General features: G+C 46.8%; 1 protein-coding gene across 2 annotated transcripts in view; it reads right to left on the reverse strand.

Annotated features, from left to right (window-relative positions):
• GRIK3 (glutamate ionotropic receptor kainate type subunit 3) overlaps positions 1-14,519 on the reverse strand; it is a 231,446-nt gene that overhangs the window by 90,442 nt on the left and 126,485 nt on the right. The gene's annotated exons all lie outside the window — the stretch shown is intronic.

Here is a 14,519-nt window from a genome sequence, read left to right on the forward strand (position 1 = left end):
TAAAAAAAAAAAAAAAACAGGTTCTGAAGAACCTAGGGGCAGGACAGGAATACAGACACAGACGTAGAGAATGGACTTGAGGACATGGGGAGGGGGAAGGGTAAGCTGGGACAAAGTGAGAGAGTGGCACTGACATATACACATTACCAAATGTAAAATAAATAGCTAGTGGGAAGCAGCCGCATAGCACAGGGAGATGAGCTCGGTGCTATGTGATCACCTAGAGGGGTGGGGTAGGGAGGGTGGGAGGGAGACACAAGAGTGAGGGGATATGGGGATATATGTGTACGTATAGCTGATTCACTTTGTTATACAGCAGAAACTAACACAACATTGTAAAGCAATTATACTCCAATAAAGATGTTAAAAAAAAAGAATGCTTAAAAATCTAGCTCTAGAAGAGATACTTCCTTGAAGCATCTTCAGCTCAAATTGGCCTTTAATATCACTAATGGTGAAACACTAGAGGCATTCTCATTAAAGGAAAAAAAAAGAGGAGGTGTGTAGAGTCACACCACATCATTAACCAATGAAATAAGAAGGAAAAAGAATTTAGAGGCACATCCCTTGGAAAGAAAAAAATTCTTATTTGCCAGTGATATAAATGCCTTCCTAAAATCTTTTATAATAATCCCTAAACATGAAAACTAGTAAGAACTAGTAGGAGACTCAAGTTCAATGACCAGTTAGCACAAATTAGGTGTTTCTTTAAATCAGCAACAACAAGTAAAAACTTAATGGCAAAAAGATTTCCTTTACAATATCAACAAAATAGTAAATAACTAATCATGAACCAACTCCAATATTAAAAATGACAAAAAAACCTTAAGTGAGAGACATGAAAATAGATTTAAACGAGGAGGCATGTCATGTTCTTAGGTAGGTAGGGTCAAGGGTAGAGGTGTCAGTTTTTCTCCAAATTACTTTTTCAGCTTAATGTAATTCCAGTCAGAATCATAGAAGAATATGTGTGTGTGTGTGTGTGTGTGTGTGTGTGTGTGTGTGTGTGTGTATATTATTTAACTTGACAAAATGACTCTAAAATACATCTGGAAGATTAAACAGGAGACAGCCTAAAAAGAGATGAGAGATAGCTTGCACTGCCAGATTTAAAATATACCATAAAGCCAAAATAATTAAAACCATGTCCTAATGGTATATGAGAACACAGTTAGGCCAATGGAACGAGATAAAAGCCCCCAGAAAAAGATTCAAGTAGAGATAAGTATTTAAGACATGATAAAGATGGCTATTTCCAATCAGAAGGTAGAAGATGAATTATTCATTAATTGTGCTGAGACAATTATTCAATTATTTGGGAGAAATTTAATTTAGATTCCAATCTTAAGCTATATATCAAAAGAAAAAAAAAAGTTCCAGATGGAGCAAAGATTAAATAGCAAGAAATAAGGGAAGGAAGGGGGGCAAATAACTCTACTAAACTACCTAAAAAGACAATATAGGTGAATATTTTACAATATTGAGGTGGAGGAGGCCTTCCTAGACATTCCAATAGTCAGAAACCATAGGAGAAAGATTTATAACTCCACAGACATAATATTAAATGTGTAGATTTCAAAATTTTCATAAACAGAATTAAATAGCAAACAACAAACCGGGAAATAATATAGGTAACATATATGGCAGTATAAAGGTTGATGTTCTTATTTTATAAAAAGCACTTAAAAAAGACAAATCCTCCAATACAAAAACGTACAAAGGGCAAGGATGGGCATTTCACAAAAGAAAAAAAAAGAATACAAAGGAGCTATTAACACATATGAAGAAATGTGCATCCACTCTAATAGTCAAATAAACTCAATTTAAACCAACAGTGAAATACCATTTTTGCCTGTCCCAGCTTTGCCGAGGGTGTTTGGAAACAATCATTTGCTTAACTGTTGGTAGAAGTGGGAACCGGTACACCCTCCTTCCTTGATGGCCATTAGAAATGTATCAAAAGCCTTAAAAATGCTCACATATTGAACTCATATCTCTGGTTTCTAGGAATTGATTCCAACGATGGGCACGCAGATCATGTGTGAGGAGGCAGATCTAGAGATGCTCAACACCAGAGAAACAGTAAATAAATGGCAATTGGCAATTTGTTATATATTCCCATATAATAGGAAACATGTAATGATCGGGAAGTATCCATGATATATATATATATATATACTTTTTTTTTTTTTTTTTTTTTTGCGGTACGCGGGCCTCTCACTGTTGTGGTCTCTCCCGTTGTGGAGCACAGGCTCCGGACGCGCAGGCTCAGCGGCCATGGCCCACAGGCCCAGCCGCTCCGCGGCATGTGGGATCCTCCCGGACCAGGGCACGAACCCGTGTCCCCTGCATCGGCAGGCGGACTCTCAATCACTGCACCACCAGGGAAGCCCCATTATATATTTTTAAGTGAAAAACAAAAGTTGTAAAGCAGGAGATGCAGTGTGACCCCACGTTAGAAGAGGAAGAATAGAAGGAAGATGAGGAGGGAGTCATATCATTGACAAGAGGAGGCATTTCAAAACAACAAAAGTGTACAGTCCTATGTAATAGATTTCTTATTTTGTTCTTTCTGCTTATTTTCCCAAAATAAACCTCTATTCTTAAAAAAAAATCAACTTAATTGTGGTATTATTTACATGAAGAAATTTCACAAAATTCACCGTTTTAAGTGTACAATGATTTTTAGCAAATTTACTAAATTGTGTGACCATCACCACAATCCAGCTACTGAACATTTCCATCACCCCGATAAGATCCCTGGTGCCCACTTACAGTCAATCATTGTTTTCACACCCTATCCTCCAGCCTCAGGCAACTACTCATTTACTTTCTGTTTCTAGAGATTGGTCTTTTCCAGGCATTTCATTTAAGTGGAATCATGCAGTGTGTGGTCTTCTGCATCTGGTTTCTTTCACTGAGCATTACACTTCTGAGGCCCATCTATGTTGTAGCACGTGTCAGGACATCATTTCTTTTTATGGTTAAATAGTATTACTTTCTACGGATGTACCACATTTTATTTACCCGTTCACCACCAGTTGATGGGTATCCGGGTTGTTCAATTGTTTTAAAAAAACAGTGAATATTTTAAAAAGTAAACAAATAAATCTGCTGCCCTCCCACCCCCGTGGGTATTCCAGCAGGCTTACAGTTTGTAACACAGAGAGTGCATGCATGTGAGTCTGTGTGGGGATGCAGGAACATGATGAGCACATCTGTAAGACGACGAGCAGACTGTGTCCCCAGATGTGAAGAGGGGGTCTCTCTGAGTGGGAGGATTACGGGCGATTTGAATTCCCTTCTTTGTGCTTTTTCTGTATTTTCAAAAAGTTCTGCAGGGAACATGTGTTATATTTCTAATCAGAAAAGCCATCATGGGATTGTGTGTATGTGTTTCAAGGAAAATAAGGGATCAAAATACCATAAGATCCAGTAATCCCATTTCTATGGATACAAATTTAGAAAAAGTTAGAGTAACATAAACATTTATGTATAAGGATGTTCTTGAAATAGTATCTTGAAATAATATTGAAAAAACTAGAAACAACTTGATGTTCAAAAGCAGATTACTCAATATATTAAAACCCATCCATATGGCAGAACAACTAGCAGGCATTAACAGTCAGGGTGTTGGATGGCAGGATATGGTGTCCGGGATTTGCTTCAGAATAATATGGGAGGGGTGGATGTGAAGGGAATGCAGATAGGACAGGAAAGGCCATGGGTCGCTGATTGCTGGGGCCAGGTGGTGGGTACACAGGGATTCATTATACCATTCTCCCTAAATATATGTGACAGACGTCCTCCATAATAAAACAGCCTTTAAAATCATAGTATATAAGGCAAAAATAACAAATCGTGGTCATGCAGTCAGAGAAAAGACACATTATTTGCAGACGCTTATTACCATTCTCTTAAAAACTCAAGAGAATCATATCAAAACCTAGTAGAAAGTAAACAGGAAGCTCATCAGGGGACCAGCATATAAAACATATATAGAAAAATGTACAGCCTTCCTATAAATCAGCAATAAACAGTGAGGAATTACAGGGGGAAAAAGAGACCCTATTCACAAAAGCAACAACAAAAGAATAAGATACTTTACAATAAATGTGCTATTCCTTTATCAAGAAAACTACAAACCTTTACTGGGGGACATAAAAGAAGACTTGAATAAATGGAGAGACATAACTTTCTCCTGGAAGGGAAGGCTCAATATTGTAAAGATGTCAGCTCTCCTCAAATTAATTTACAAATTTAATGCAATTCCAATTAAAATCAAAAAGGACATACCAGAAGGGCGTACACCAAAATGTTACCAGAGGTTCTTTCTATAAAGTAAAAAGATAACGGATTGCTTTTGCTTAGTGCTTTCCCCCGCAAATGTTCTGCACGGAGCTTTGGTAATAAGGAAAAAAGCTTTTAAAAAACGCTCTTAAAACATACTTAATGGTACAGGAAATGCTCATCCTGCCCACCCCCAAAGGCAACAAAATAATATTACAGTATGAAACCTATTTATCAAATAAAAAGCACATAACTATATTTACAGAAAAAAAACTGGAAGGATTTATACCATGGTACCAGTGAGTTTCTCTGGGAAGAAGAGGTTTATGGATACTTTTAATCTTGCTCTTTGTAGTTTCTTGATTTTTCCATATTATTTACAATGAATGAGTATTATTTTTAATATTTTAAAATGTAAACATCCAAAAAAATTCTTCTAAGAAAGGCTGGGGAGAAATCTAGTCATTAGAGAGCCCCATCCCAAATGAGGATCAAAGGTCATGGGACAATGGGCCATTTCCTAGGGCTTCACACATCCTTGCTTGTCTCTCAGACCTTGGCAGGTGGGGAGGAGAAGAGAGAGGGGGTCTCAAACCACTGAGACCCAAGCCCGGTGGATACACAATTCAGTCCCATGAATACCCACTGGTATCTGCCCACTTGTCACTGGGTGCTGGGATAAGAGAAGTCATTCCTGGGCCCCTGCTCTTAAGGAGGACTCAGCTGACAATAAACAGATAACCATAGATGACCATAACCAGCATGTACGGTAATCAGCTGTTCCTAACTTAGGTTCCAGAGACAGTCAGGCCTCAGTCCAAACCCTGGCTCTACCCACTGAAGGAAGTTACTCTCTCTGAGACTCAGTTTCTCCATCTGCAAAATGGGGTACACACTTCCAAGGGTTGATTGTTGCGTGGAAGAAAGAAAACAATGTAGCTAAATGCATGGGACATGGTGAGGACTTAGTAAAGGGCAGTTATTAAAGTAGGAGTGAAACAATGCTATTTAGAAAAACAAAACGAATTCTGAGCTTCTACATTCTAGGGCAGGGGTTGACAAATATTTTCTGTAAAGGAGCAGATAGTAAATATTTTTGGCTTTGTGGGCCAGAAGGTCTAATGGACTCTTCCATTGTAGCATGAAAGCAGCATATGTAAACAATGGATGAGGCTATGTTTCAATGAAGTTTTATTTACAAAAACAGGTGGTGAGCTGGATTTGGCCAGTGGGCTGTAGTCTATGACCTCTTCCAGGGGAAGGGAAGCCTTTATCTCAGAGGGAAAAGCACCTTAGAGCCTGGATGGAGAAGATAAGACGATGATAGTACTGAATTGCTGTGCAAAAGAAACAAAGATGGAATGCTGAATTTTTGTGTGGGGAGGATTGGAGAGAATGGCCCAGGCGAAAGGGAATAGACAGGAAGTGGGCCCAAAAAGAGAGAAAGAAGAGGACAATATAGCCCAGGACCAAAGGCGGGTGAGGCCACGGCAGGAAGGGCCATAGTAACACAGTGATGTCTGGTTCTTAGTGCCCAGTTAGCCTGATCTGTGTGTGCTGTCATCTCCCTCCTTACAGGAGCCCCATCATTTGGTAAAGTTGGTCACAGAAAACTTACCCCAACTTGTGCTCTTTGGGGACAGTGAAGGAAGGTGGGCAGAGTCCAGCATAGGGTGAATCAGGGTAGAAAGAGGACAAGAGGTGCAGGAGGTGGGATGAGAGGGGATGGAAAATTCAGCAGAGAAGGAAGTTGGAACAAGAGGTGATTAGGAGAAACCAGAAGCCCTGGGGCATCTCAGAGATGTTGCTGGGGAGAGGCTGTTCCCCCATCTCTATCCCCCAAACACAGGCAAGGATGGGTCATTTTACTTGAACATTAAGGGCAAGATGATGCCCCAAATTTGAATGTATTGGGACACCCAGGAAGCAAATGTTTAGATACAGTGCAGAGGTTCAGAGAGTGTGTTCTGGATGTAGCAGACATGGGTTTGAGTCTTGGTTCCATTCACAGGCTGCCCTTCTCTCTAGAGAACTATTCTCACTTCTTCCCATTGGGGTAGTGTGTAACCAATGACTGAATGATACTGGGACTTAAAAGGGTGGTCCCCTTGCCTTAGGGTGGGTATAACTCTGTGGTGCAGGTATGCTCCACAGGCCCTCCCAACAGCCCCACCTTGCATCGGACGAAGACCAGATCTTACCCAAGGCTGCATCTTGGTCCATCCCTGTCCCCTTCCCTATCCTGCTTTGCTCACTCCCCGACAGGGTTTTCCTAAAGAGCACTCTTCCCTGTTATCGACCCCAGGTATCTGAATCCTTGACTCAGGCTCTGCATCTGGGGAACCCGACCTAAGATAGAGGTGATGTTGCTTCAGGGAGAGTATCAACAACACTTACCTTTCAGTTCTTTTGGAGGAAGGGAAGGGCAGCACCGAACCTCATCCTTTGAAAAACCTTTGAGGGTTCCTATACCCTCTCCCTTCTGGGTCCTCTTGCCCCCTTTCTCTTTTTTGCAGGGGGCTCTATAGATCAGGGAGCTTTGGAAGCTCGGTGTCTGATGGGCTGGGGTCCTAATTCAGGCTCCACCCCATGGAAGAAAGGCTGCTTTGGGTCTTGGCTTCTGGAAAGAGCACCCCGCACCGCTTCGAAGCAGCTCCCGCATTCAACTGGCTCCTCTCTATTCTCTTCCTTCCCATACATTTCTCATGATCATTATTTAAAGAGGCTAATAAGTAGGTTGGCACCGTTGATTAATGCATAATCTTAATCATGATTGCATAGCGTAATTGGCATTAATTTGAAGAGCTAGTTCATTATGAAAATAATTGTCACTGCTTTCTGCTTTAATAAAATGGAGCAGAGACGCCAGGGCTGCTGAGGAAATAGGATTGTGTGTGTGTGCGTGCGTGCTGTGTGATGGGTCCCAGAAGATGTTAGCAGGGGTGGAGCACAGGTGCAGTTGGATCATTTTCTTCCAACAAAATCTTGAGTGTAAGCCCAATGGGTAAAACAAATAATAACCATAACAAAACTGATTATGTGCTGGGGATGATGCCGAACGCTTTTCGCCTGCTTCATTTATTACAAGAACCTCTACAACCCCATTAGACAGAAATTATTATTGCCCCATTTTACACAAGAAAAAACGGAGGCCCAGGGAGGTTAAAGGGGTTGTGAAAACTACCATGTGGTAAATTCTCTTCTGCAACCAAAGCCAGCTTGTTAGTGTCAACTGTTACCTTTCCAGGAGTTGTGAAAGTGAGTTACTAAACCATTGGCAGCTTGAAAGCAGCCACAACGAGAATGTTTACACCACAGAAATAAGCAGGTGCTACAAATGAGAGCTGGTTTTTTTTTTTCCCCCTGGAGAGTGTGATTACCAGCACACCACTGCCCAAGCCCATTTCCATCATCTGGACTCTTAAAGACTGGATGCCACAGTTCCCGAGAAGGCTCTGTAACCCCCAGGGCTCCACCAGGCGCAGCATGAAAACCACTGCTCAGAACTAACCTCATCTACAGACAGCGAAACGCAAGGCCGGGGGTGGGGGAGGAACGCTCGAACTAGCTGTGCCAACCGGAACCTACTTCCTTCTTGCTCCTTCTACAGTAACATGTTGTCATATGTTTCGAGAAACATTCTGAGTGCCCTAAGCATAAACACCCTTATTTTTATTTTTATTTTTTTTGTGGTACGCGGGCCTCTCACTGTTGTGGCCTCTCCCATTGCGGAGCACAGGCTCCGGACGCGCAGGCTCAGCGGCCATGGCTCACGGGCCCAGCCGCTCTGCGGCATGTGGGATCTTCCCGGACCGGGGCACGAACCCGTGTCCCCTGCATCGGCAGGCGGACTCTCAACCACTGCGCCACCAGGGAAGCCAAACACCCTTATCTTTAAGATTGCTTTTTCTGTCTCTGGAAATGTGCCCAAGCGGTGGCATTGCCCTGCCTCCCAGATGACCTATGGTGGCCTGTGACCTCAAATATACGGTGCTGTCCTGCCACGTCTCACCATGAAGAGCAAGGAAGCACCGCCCACAGCCCCTGCTGTCCCAACACACACTCCCTCTGGGCAAGTGGCCCTAGAGACCCTCCAGCGCACAGGTCCCAGGGCAGATGCAAGCAGAAGACTGAGTCCCCTGATTAAGCCCATGACCTCATGACTGTCTAGGGCTGGTCTGGAGTCCTGAGATGTTCCTTTCTCTTGAACAACTTTGTGCTCTTGAATTTGGCCCTTGCAAAAGCAGCCCAGCCAGCCCAGCCCCAACTGCAGTGAGCCTGGCAGACTCCGGCCGAGCCTGCAACGTGCCGCCACCTGTCTGTCTGGCAGCCAAGTCCCAAGACACATTCACGTTCCCAGCACCAGGCCCAGGCACCGTCAGTCCTCTGGGGCCTAAGTCTGTTCTTTCTTTTCCAGTCTGCTTTGTTCTTTTTCTGAAGTTTCCAAGGTGTCATAGAGATTGAGACGCTAATCAGTGAGATTGTTGCTACAGCCTCTTCCCCGCCGCCTCCCTGTCTGTTCCAAGCAGCAATCAGCGCTCTCTCTTCTCCCTGCCAGGGCCCCTGCGGCTCTCTGTAGCCCGTGGGTCGGAAGAACCAGGCTCTGCTTTCTACTGCACCTTAGCCAGCTCTTCAGGGCCTCAGCAGTGCCTGGGGACTTGCTTCTGGGCCTCTCTGTGCCCTGGTCTCAGCAGAAGGAGATGAGGGGACACACTGGCTGACTTCCCCCACTGGGCATAATAGGTGGTTTACAGAAGGTAAGCAGTGCCCAGTGGAAAAGTGCCAAGCATAGGCTTTCTGAGATCCTGGGCGAGGGAGAGGAGACAAGGAGTCTGTGTGTCTCCCCTCCTCTGGGTTTGTTGGTTCGTTCGTTCATTCATTCATTCATTCATTCCCCAGGCAGTTTATAGGCTACAACCATGAACAAGGAACCATGCTGAACACTAGATGAGTCAGAAAGAGATCAGGCATACTCCCAGGCCTTCGGGAGCTCACAGCTCGGAAGAGGAAATGAGAGAAGGGGCACACATAAAATCGCTATGGGTAAAAACTCTCCATGGGATCAGAATGTCTAGAAGGGTGGAGAAGAGGGAGAAGAGGGAGTCATGGATGTCTCCGTGGATAAGGCAGCATCTGCCCTGCTCCGCGCTGAGCTGTGTAAGGAACATGGCACCGGCGAGGGAGAGAATGGCCGTGGGTAGGTTCTTGAGGATGAGGACTTGGGCTAGGGCAGGGCCAGTGGGGAGGGAGTGAAGCAGGGGCCAGGCAGGAGGGGAGCTGCTGGGTTTGCTTCTCTAGGACTGATCTATGATGAGATGAAGGAGGGAGGTGGGGGCCTGCGAGAGGGAGCATCAAAGAAGACCCTGGAATCTGGACCAGAATGGGAGTGCAGTCAAGCCTGTGGACTCCACAGTCAGGCTGCCTGAGTTGGAATTGACCCTGCCATTTCCCAGCTGTGCAAACTTGGGCAAATCCCTTCCCTGCCCTGTGCCTCTGTTTGGTCATCTGAAAAGAGGGATATTAGTCACACTTACAACATAGCTCTATTTTGAGGCTTAAATGGCATAAATCATCTAAGCCACATTGTAAGCCCTCATAAGGGCAAGAAGTTACAATTTTGTAGTGACAGGGAAGCTGAGGGGCTTTAAATTAAATGGGGGTATCCAGAGAAAGAACAGATCTGAGGAGAGGATTGCAATCCCGGAGGGCCCCAGGGGAGGCCTCCTGATGGAGTCCTGGAGCCTGGTGGCAGTTGTTTTAATTGATCTGATGATACGCGGAGCTTTGTCTGTACAACTCAGGGACACGCAAGTCAAATAATGCAGAATCCGGGCTTCCCTGGTGGTGCAGTGGTTGAGAGTCCGCCTGCCGATGCAGGGGACACGGGTTCGTGCCCCGGTCCGGGAGGATCCCACGTGCCGCGGAGCGGCTGGGCCCGTGAGCCATGGCCGCTGAGCCTGCGCGTCCGGAGCCTGTGCTCCGCAACGGGAGAGGCCACAACAGTGAGAGGCCCGCGTACCGCAAAAACAAACAAACAAAAAAAAATTGCAGAATCCACCATGTCGGGAGGATGGCTGGAGGCTCCTGTGCTGCCCAGAGACCCTGATGACCGATGGGCTGTCATCAGGTGGAAGAGCAGGGGCCCAGGGGCAGTGAGTGAGCGCCCTTGCCGGAGGGGCCAAAAGAAAGAAGATCCTGAATCCCGAGTCCCTGATGGGGCTGTCCCACCTCCTTGATGGGCAGAGCCGTCACACAGCCCACCCCCATGCACACCTGCCCACAGCAGAAAGGCCAGCCATAAGCCTGGCATTCGAGGCCCTTCCCAGGCCAGCCTGACCTCCTCCACGCAGGACACCCTCCACTCACACTGTACTTGTCACCCTCCCCTTTGTGCCTCTGTGCTTTCGAGTGTGCTCCCCTTCTGCCTGGATCGCCTTTCCTTCTGTTTCCTCCTTCCAAAGCTGGTTTCCATATTTCTCTTCTGAGCCTTGTGTAGCAAACGCTGTCCTTGTGTCCTCCTCCCTCCCCCATGCCCCGCCAGGGGCTGCCTGCAGACATTTCCTCTGCCCCCCTTGGAATTCGCTGGCGATGGTGCAGCTGTGGCAAGCGAGGGACAGAACACAACAGCCAGGGAGCTGAGCTCAGCAGAGCCTCAGCTGAGGAGGCAGGGAGCAGGCGGATGAAACCCGGCTTCCTCGCCCCTCAAAGGTGCAATTCCGAGACACGATCTACCCAGTTTTTCAAAGGGCCCCAGCGGGGCTGAGCCCCAGTTACCCACAGCACAAGCCACCTGCGGACACACCTTCACTGGCTTTCCTCCTTCCCCATCTCACTTTCCTGCTCCATCGCCATACTTCCTGGAATCATCTCCCAGATAAACTACTCGCACCCTAACTTGTTGCAGGATCCGCTTTGAGGAGCTCCCAACTAAGACGCCTTCCCTAAGCTCCAAATTCGTCTTCTGTACCCACCCTCACCTGTGTTACGTGTCATGTCCCCCACTCCCTCCCTGTTAGGCTGTGGGCATCTGGAGGGTGGAGACACACCTTAGTAGTCCTGGCATCTCTTTCCCGCTCCAGTGTCTAACACTATCTAGCACAGAGAGGATGCTGAGACATGTTTATTAAATAAATACGTCCATAAGTACATGAGTGTGTGCCTGTACACACACACACACACACACACACACACACACACACTACTTGCTTTTAAAAGCTAATTCCTGTTCAGGACTTTGATACTTAAATGACAAAGCAAAAAGCACATAAATGTCCTCCAGACCACCTGCCATGAAGATGCCCAGCAGGTCGGGTACCCAGGTCACGCAGTTTGCCAGCTCCTATGTCTCCCCATCTCTGGCCGTGATCGGCTCTTACTAGAGGAGGAAGCTGAGGCTGGCGTGCCCTCAGCAGGCAACCTTCCAGGCCCCTGCCCCTTGCAGGGGTAGATAGGGTGCCATGTGCCCGGTGACATGGCTGGATGGCTGTAGAGAAAGGACCTGATTCTGGCTGGGGGTGGACCCTCAGAGCAGCCCTAACCGAAGCTCCTCTGCGAACCCGGGGCCCCGCTCCACAGTGGTGTCAGCATCTGGAAGATAGCCCTCCCTCAGCACCAGCCTGCCTGCCCACAGCCCTGCCCTGAGGAGGCCAGGAGGCCAGTCTAAGGCCCCTGGGATGTGGTGTGGGCAGAGGCAAGGGGCAGGGGCAGGGGGAGTAGAACCTGGGAAATTAGCGGAGGAAGGAGCCAGCCCAGTTCTGCATTATTAATCCCATCCTCATCTGTTTTAAATATCAATTGCTATGCAGGTTAAATACTTATTCAGATGCCTTTTAGCTTAAAAGCAAGCTAATTGATCTCTGGAGATCCTGAATGAACAGTGAAGAAAGTGCACTAATTATAGAATCAACCTCCATTTCTCTGTTTTGTTTCTTCTCTGACAATGCTGCTGGAATGACAGAAGGGGGTCTGATGGAGCAAAACACGTGTTGTTTTGATTAGGCGGCAACACAAATTTGACCTGCAGGCCCCGCCCCCACCCCCTCCCCCATGGCTCCTGACTCTGGGATGAGCTCTCCCAGGTGGGCCTCCTGGGTACACCTCTCCCCGGTGGGAGCTCTTAAAGACAGGACTTCAAGATGCTGAAAATATCAGTATGGTTGTCTGCCCTCGGCCCACCCATCCTGCAGGCCTGCCCCCCATTAAAGAAAAAAACCAACACAAATGCAGCCCAAATCTCTTGAAGTCCACTTTCTGCTCACATACACTGACCTCCTCTGGGGTCTCAGCCTTTGATTTTGCACTGGCCTCCTGGAATTAGGCAGTACAGCCCAGCTGACCCTGGCACCCCTCTGGTCCCTCCCAGAGCTCCCTATTCACTAGGGACACCCACGCTGCAGCCCCATGGTACCTGGACCACCCCAGTTGAGGGAGCCGGGGTTCCTCAGCCAGGAGTAGTAGATTCCTCTCTCCTGCTCCAGAGACATGTCCTGTCGCTTTCTCTTCTCTCCCTGTCCGGGTTCCGATTCCACCCACTAAGCTGCCTTGGGTAGAACCGAGAATGGGCACCTCTGTTTTGACTGGAGGGAAAATTGTGTCATTGCTGTTTCAGCAATGCTGGGAAACTACCGTCGGCGTGTAGGGAGGCTGAAGTCTTCCATATGTTTGGGAAAGTAGAAGTTAAACAAGATCGAGGACTTCCCTGGTGGCACGGTGGTTAAGAATCTGCCTGCCAATGCGGGGGACACGGGTTCGAGCCCTGGTGTGGGAAGATCCCACATGCTGCAGAGCAGCAAAGCCCGTGTGCCACAACGACCAAGCCTGTGCTCTAGAGCCCGCGAGCCACAACTACTGAGCCCACGTGCTGCAACTACTGAGCCCACGTGCCACAACTACTGAAGTCCGCGTGCCTAGAGCCCGTGCTCCGCAACAAGAGAAGCCACCACAATGAGAAGCCCACACACCGCAACGAAAAGTAGCCCCCGCTCGCTGCAGCTAGAGAAGCCCATGTGCAACAATGAAGACCCAACACAGCCAAAACTTAAGAAAATAAACAAACAAAAAAACCCCCCAAAAACCCCCCACAAGATTGAGCAGGTTCCTTTCCTGCAGAAGTTCTCTGGGCATTTGCTGCACTCACGGGCAGCCTCTGAGAGGTAGGGAGCATAGATAACATTCCCCAAACTTACTTGACAACCATGGAAACCTCTTTTGGCAGAGCATCTCCCTGAAAACACGCTTCGGGAATTGCTGCGTCACAGTGATTTGGGCAAAAGTTTCTTTTCCCCTTCTGAGGAATGAGCTATTTGAGGTTCAGGGCTAAAGCCTTCACATCTCAGTCTGCCCCACATAACCTGGTCCCCAGCCCTGAGCACCAGAGACACACAAAGAAAGAATGAAGAAATTATAACAAAGTATACTTTGAAAGTATTTGATCTACTTACAGTCAGGGGGTCCATGTGACGGGTTTTGTTTTTACTGGATTGATTCTGGGAAACAAGTTATGGGTTGTTTTAACACAGCTTAGAGGCGTGATTACTCTGCTAGGCTCTCATTAGCATGTGTCTATGTGTGCGTGCGCCCCTAGGCAGGTGTGGGCACTCAACTCACAGGGGCGGGGGCACAGCAGGGAGGGAAGCATGGGGAGCCAATTCACCAGCCAAATGCTTTGTGCCTTTCTCCCCAAGGCACTGGGTTGAAATAAGAGATTCTGACTTAATTATGATTATTAGCAAATGAGACTGCTTGCATCTTCACAAGCTCTCAGCTCCTACAAAGGAATTCCAAGTGACCTTGTCCCCCCACAGACACCACTGATAGAGCTGTTCATCTACTCAGCCCTTCCTTCGTTCTCCAAACACTCAGGAAGCACCTCCCATGTGTCACGCACCAGGCACACAGCAGATAAACAATAGGGGAGACCCCTACCCGTGAAATACCCTGCTTATTTCCCAAAGCTCTTAATGCAGGTTGAAATGATCTCAAATATCTGTTATCTAGTTTATAGTCTTCCTCGTCCTCCACCCTTACCACTATAATATAAGCTCTTTGAGCATAAAGAGCTTGTTCATTATTTTCTCTCCAGTGCCTAGAACAATGCCTGGCACATAGTAGGCACTTAATAAGTATTTCTCAATTATAAAGGAATATGTATGGAACGTACAAGTTTAAGCAAGCATGAGATGGCTAAACAACGAAACTTCAGGGAGGTAACACATGGATGGTGGCTTTTA

Source organism: Phocoena sinus, chromosome 1 (genome assembly GCF_008692025.1).
Source record: "Phocoena sinus isolate mPhoSin1 chromosome 1, mPhoSin1.pri, whole genome shotgun sequence".
NCBI lineage: Eukaryota > Metazoa > Chordata > Mammalia > Artiodactyla > Phocoenidae > Phocoena > Phocoena sinus.